Source organism: Nannospalax galili, unplaced genomic scaffold (genome assembly GCF_000622305.1).
Source record: "Nannospalax galili isolate Female #2095 unplaced genomic scaffold, S.galili_v1.0 scaffold10, whole genome shotgun sequence".
NCBI lineage: Eukaryota > Metazoa > Chordata > Mammalia > Rodentia > Spalacidae > Nannospalax > Nannospalax galili.
The window spans coordinates 6,642,014-6,648,793 of record NW_008331140.1 but is presented as its reverse complement, the minus strand read 5'-3'; the positions used below and the strand labels follow the sequence as shown (position 1 = coordinate 6,648,793).

At 33.9% G+C, this 6,780-nt stretch overlaps 1 protein-coding gene across 1 annotated transcript in view; it reads right to left on the bottom strand.

The window, feature by feature from the left end:
- The window catches only part of Pof1b (POF1B actin binding protein), a 79,934-nt gene that overhangs the window by 65,023 nt on the left and 8,131 nt on the right, over positions 1-6,780 (bottom strand). The gene's annotated exons all lie outside the window — the stretch shown is intronic.

Genomic DNA, 6,780 nt, shown 5'->3' with positions numbered 1-6,780 from the left:
TTTATTTAGTTTTCCAACTTTTAAAGTAATTTAATCATAAAATTTTTTCTAGAACATTTTTATAGTAATAAAGTCTTTTTGTATTGTTAGGTTGTAGTATGTTCTTTCTTTGAGAACTATATTAATATACAGCGTGATGGTGGTATATACCTGCAATGAACAAAATGAAAACATTTGTCAAGCAGAAAGAATATTAAACAAAAATTATCAAACTAATATATAAAGCTACTTTTAAAAACTTGACTGTTAACCTTGGATTACTTCAGTCTGTCTCAGATATACTTCATCTACTCTGTTACCAGTTTAATTCTGGAGTCAGCAGTACTGTTTTGAAATTATTCATAAAAATAAAAGAATGTGGTATTCATAATGATTAGACAAAGTGATCACCATTTTATGTTATTATTGTTCATATTGTTCCCTAAGTTAGCAAAAGTGCACTGTTTTATTATTCTGCCCAGGGGATTTTATGTGCGTGTTACTGGGGATCAAACCCAAGACCTCACAAGTTACTCAATTGCTCTACCACTGAGCTGCATTCCATTTCTAGATTGCAGAATTGATAGCCTTACTCAGTCTCCTCATATCTTGCTATAATTTACAATGAGAACTCACTTGACTCCAGAATATTTTCCCCAAAACATAAAATTTATTTTGTAAATTTTTTTTTATTGAAGTTCTGTGTATTTCAAACAGAATATCTTAATCGTCTTTATAGTCCCCTTCCCTATTGACACCCTTCCATACTTTCCATACTCCTTTCCCCACTGGAATTTGTCCATTCTGTCATTTCTGTTAAGGCTTATCGAGGCAAGTTAGCATCCCCAGACATCCCTCAGTGCAAGTTCATCCACTAAGGTCTAGTCACTTTAAGAAGATCAGCTGTTCTTCACCCAGGAGTAATCAGCTGTCAATAGTTCTTCGGCTAAGATTGGGGCCTGATGCCCATTTCCACAGTTCTAGGCTTGGCTTTTGTCTGTTTGAGTTTGTACAGGTCTTGTGCATGCTGGCATCATTGCTATAGGTTCATATGAGCAAGGCTTAGGAGCCTATAGGACTCTATTTCCACATAGTCCTGCACCTCCTCACTGGCTTTTACAATCTTTCTGCCTCTTCTTCTGCAGTGGTCTCTGAGACCTCGGTGGGTAGAGTTTAGTATACAAGTCCTCTCCACGGACCCACACTCTAAGAAGAGGATTATTAAAATGAAAACCATGGGTATACAAGGGAAACAGTGACAGGTTAATCACAAACCAAGCTATAAAATGTGAGTGCAACATGTGATTTAAAAATTTTGAAAGTGACAAATGTTCTGAATACTTTGGTATTTTTATTGTCATTTTTAAACTTCTTATGTTTTCCTTTTCCCCTTTTTTATGCCAAAACCAGTAGTACAGATTCAGTGTTTCCAGTCAGTCTGTGACTAGGTTTCTGAATTTCCTTCTAGTAAGTAGTTCAGAAGAAGAATTACTTAGACAGTAAAGAGGATTACAGATTCTAAAGCAAACAGGTAGTTGTTCTTTACTTTATGAAAATGATTACAAATTCAGTCATATGCTAGTGGATTTGGCTCACAGATTCAAGGGGAATAGGTTCATGGGGAGAAAAGAAAAATAATGGTTTTCATTATATTTGAACACATTCTGGTTCAAAACATGACGGAAACATTCTACTAGCATGTATTAATTACATAGAGTAAGTGGTTTCATTATGACATTCACATCCATGCATATAATGCACTTTGATTATATCCCTTTTATTAATCTTGTAAACATCACAGGAAGCAATAAAGATATTTGTGAGTGAATGAATAAATGAAGAGACTGTCTTAATTTAAGGATCACCTCAAGAATATGAATCTATCGAGTAGTAGACTTTATAAAGTGTTTAGTTTTGTGTCCCTCATCTAGATAAAGATAACTTACATCCTTCATGTTAGAATCATTAAATTCAATAGACAATGAATTTTTTGTTGTTCATATGCCCTTTCTGCCACAGTCCCTCATTTCTGACACTCAAATAATTTACGGCACAGGTGAGGTGTTTCAGCTATCAGGATAAAGTAGAAAGGTGTCTTAAGTTGGATTTAGAAGCCCTGGGTTTTATTCCTAGCTGTAGTACCCACTAGCTTGTGTCTCTTAGGCAACTTGTGTCTCTTCCATGAGTTTCAGTTTCCTGATGTGAGAAAGAGCATGTGGGTATGTTAACTGTGGATTAGAAGACCTTTAATCTCTGTTCTATTTCTTACAATCTGTAAAGAAAGAAGATCATTTCTAACTTAATTTGCATACAGAAAAAGAATTTCCAAATTCTTTAAACTTTCCAGTCTTGTTTTCCTTTGGTGATGATGGTGATGCTAACACTTATTGAGTTTCCTTTTTCAAACATTTTACATAGTTTTTTTTTTTCAGCACTTAAAACAACCTCATAAGGAAGACACAGTAAAACTCCATTATACTCATGAGTAATGTTAGACAAAGACAGGTTAATTAAATAGATGACTATCATATATCTAATTTTAGGTGCTAGAATTTCAACACAAGTAGCATATGGCTCTAGAACTTGTGGTCTTATTCAGTATATTTTGCCACATTTATACCTTGCTTGATTAAACTTTTCAGTTTTTCAAATTATGGAATCTAATTATATTGTAATGTATGGTTAGTTTTTAGGTTAGGAGGCTACATATATGCCTTATTTGTGTTTTTAAAATTATTTGCTTTGAAAAGTAGCTATTGTAATTTGGAGTGGTAGAGATTAAATATAAGTCCTGTGTGTGCTAGAAAAACTTCTCTACTGGGGCTAGAGATATAGCCTCAGTGGTTAAAAGCACTGGCTGCTGTTGCATAGGAACCAGTTTCATTTCCCAGCACCGACATGGCAGCTAACAACCACCTGTCACTCCAGTTCCAGGGATCCCACACCCTCCTCTGACCTTCCCAGCACTGCACAACACAGGTGCACTTACATATATACAGACAAAAGACTCATACACATAAAAGTGATAAAAAAAAAACCCTGCTCTACAAGTAAGTTACACCCTGGCCATTGATTTCTGAGACATCATTTCACTATGTAGCACAGGCTGACCACATGATCCCCCTTGCCTTAGCTTTCAGGCTGCTGGGATTATATGCATTCACCAACACACCCAGTTCCAAAGCAACTTTAGTTTTCTTGCAAATATGACATCTATCTAAAAGTGACTGTGTGAGGGAATATCCCTGATTAAATTATTTAAACTGCTGTAAATTCAATAGAGGATGTTTATAGACTGTATGATATATTTTCAAAGTTTAGTCACAGATCTCTAAATTAAATAAAACATTGAATTTTTAGTTACTACTTACTTAAGCTCTTCAGTTTTTCAGGAAAGTTTTACCTTCCTTATAAAATATACAGTATATTATTTAATAATTTATTCTTATAGCTCAGAACTGATAAACATTACCTTGTCAATTTTATTTATATACAATTCTGATGACAGCAATGTTGATAATTACAGGAACTAGGCTGACTATAAAATCCAGGTCTGTTTGTCCTGTGCTGCCTCAGGTAATGATTTTTAACTTTGACAAAGTTGTAACAGTATTACTCCTTCTCTTCCCCTGTTTACTTTTTATGAACTAGATAGATAACAGCACTATAAATTTTAAAATCAGAGTGAGCTGAAATCAGTTGGCTATTTGAGATAATTTCACCATATCACTTCAGATAATTTTACATATCTTAGCACATACTATATCAGAACTAGGAAACTGGCTTTCCAGTAGGAAATTCACTATTCACAAAAATGCATCCATTTCCAACTGTTAAAATAGCTGTTTTTCAGAGTTAAATCAGTTGAAGTGTAAATGGCCTAGATTTCTCAGTTATTTACCATAATGAGAGAGCTTTTCGGTTTCATAGTGAAATGAAAAAAGAAAGGAAACCCAAATCTGGAAAGGTGTTTTTCCTTCTCTAGACATAAGGAAAACTTCCAAAACTTTGTTTATGTTCTAAATTCAAGGATTATTTGAGGAATGAATTGAAAATGAGAATGAAGTCTATTTGTACACACTAACACATTTTTTATGTTTTCTAGGATGAGAAAAATATAGCTAGAACAGTTATCAAATGATTTATTATAATAAAAATATGAACTTGTTTAAATTGAAACACTTTTAATTGTCTAATTAAATTAAAGGACAAATATAACAGAAATATCAAGAGTAGGGTTTTAAAGTCAACAATTCATTAAACTACCTGGTCTAACTTGGGCAAGTTATCTGAAACTGTTTGAACATTGTTTTTGTTTATTTTCTTGTATTCTGTTTTGCTTTACAAATAAATAGTGTTTCAGGTAGCCTAAACTGTAGTGGAGGATAACATTGAATTTCTGATCCTCCTACATCCACCTCCCAAGTGCTAGGGTTACAGGGCTGTACCACTTCCCCCAGTTTATTGTAGTGCTGGCAAATCAAACCCAGATCTTCATGTATCCTAGGTAAGTACTCTACCAACTGAGCTATATCCTCAGCCCTCTTTATTCATGTGATGGATAGGATCTGTTGTGTAACAGTGTATATAGCTATAAAGGAAGGAAAGAATATAATCTCTCTTCTCACCAAAGTTATAATCAGGTTAACAGATAAAAATTATTACAAGGAAGTTAAGTGGAATACATGAGAGCTGTAAGGAGATTATGAAAGGAATTTCATGGGTTAAGTGGCAACTTTATCTTGAAACAATCAGGTTGAATAACAAGAAAATATTTGAGATAGGTAATAAAAATTTGCTATACTTTCATCACATAAAGATTAGTGAGAGTTGTGAAAATTGAGATCTCTATTTAGAGCACAATAGTTTACATTTTGGTTGAAACATAAGACAGTAAAGAGGATTTCAATAAAGTAAAGTTCATAAGAATGATATCACAGTGGACCTTAAAGTCAAACAAAGACATTCACAGACTCTGGGTATCACTGAAGGATTTATGAGCAGAGGAGTGATATGAGGTGTTCATAAGGAACTTAAGAATTTTTCTAGAAAAGGTATTTTGGGTATAGTTAGGTTTGTGAAGAATTTGAAGCAATTTTATGTTGCAATCTTTACAATTGATTTTGTCACTTTCATATAGTTTTGATCAAGTATGTGACAAAAAAATTAAGGAAAGATAATTTATATTTTCTCATGATTTCAGAACATTTATTCAGTAGTTATTTGCTCAAGCCCCGTGTGTTTAAGCCAAAGGTCATGGTGGTAGGAGCCCTGTGGTAGAGAACAGCTCTTCATAGCACAATAAATCAAGATGCAGACCAAGAGAGTCAGGAAGTGACCAGGGGTAATACTCACTGAAGGAACTGCCTACTCACAGTGGTTTCATTCTTCCAACTAGGTCCCACTTCTCACAAAGTTTCCAAAACATACCACCAACTCAGGAATATGTACTGAAAACAGGAGCCTGTAAAAGCCATTTCTATTTCAACCCACAACAACATCCAAGCTAAAGTTTGTGTAAGAAGTAAATGGGGAAGAAAATACTACATTTGAGGCAAAAATATTTCCTTTAAAAATTTCAAGTACATTTTGGTGTGTGGATGAATATTGAACAGCCATAATAGTCTTTATGAGAGAATATTTGATCACAAAACTCTTATGCAGTCTGGGCTACATGAGGCCCTGTCTCAAAGATTCAAAAGAGTAAAAGAAAAAAAATATATGTATTTATATATATGTGTGTGTGTGTGTGTGTGCCAACTAATTTGTAGCTTCAAACTTTAAGAACCCAGGGAATGAGGTGATGACTGATCATAATACTTGCCCTTTAACTTTGCCATAACAAGTAGTCACAGATATTTATCCATCAAAAGTCCAAACCAAATATAAACAAGTCAAATCCAGATTCTTAATAGAGCCCAAAGGTGCACAACAAAATTAATCAAATCATTGAATAGCTTCCTTATGTTTATTTTGCATGTTTTTAACTTTTTTAAAACGAAGAAATATGTGTCTTCCATTTTCGTTTCAAATAGACATCATGGAACAGTGGAAGCCTGAAACAGTTGTAGTTAAGACACATACCACTAGTAATACTATATTGAGGCATTTGGGGAAATCGTAGTCATAGAAAAGGAAGAAAAACATACAGGAGGGGAAGAGAAATGAGGAAAAGAAGAGGGAAGAAAAGTGAAATGAAAAGAAATAGAAAACTTACATATATTTTCTAAAGCATTTATTCTTATTTGCCTTTGGATTTTAAAATAATGTCTCAATGTTTAAGAGGTAGAAAGCCTAGGGTGGAAAGAGAGGCCCACAAAAGTATTATGCTACTCAGTACTATAACTGTATGTGGCATTATGTAGTTAACACAAACTGGTATTATTTGTAAAGGTAGACCACATCTAGGATGGATGTGAGTGAGAAAAATGTGGAGTTGGAAAGACCTTAAAAGTGACTAGTAGATTCATTTTTTTCAGGATAAGCAGGATTCCAACAGAGATCTGAATAAGGACGGATTATTTTCAGAGCCTGAAATAGAATGAACACAGATGGGAATGAGGAGGGTGGTAAACTGAGTTTAAGAAATAGTAGTATGGTGTGTCTGAACAGAAGTTGGAAAGATGTAGCAAATAGGAGGTAGACTAGAAAGCAGGGTGGGAGGGTCCTAAAATGGTCCTTTCACATCATCAAAAGTATTTTATATCATTGAGATCATAAATTCTACAGTAAGGTAAAATGTTATTTCAATTCTTTGATATTTTTATCCAAGCTCCCAAAACATTTGTACCTTTTAAATAA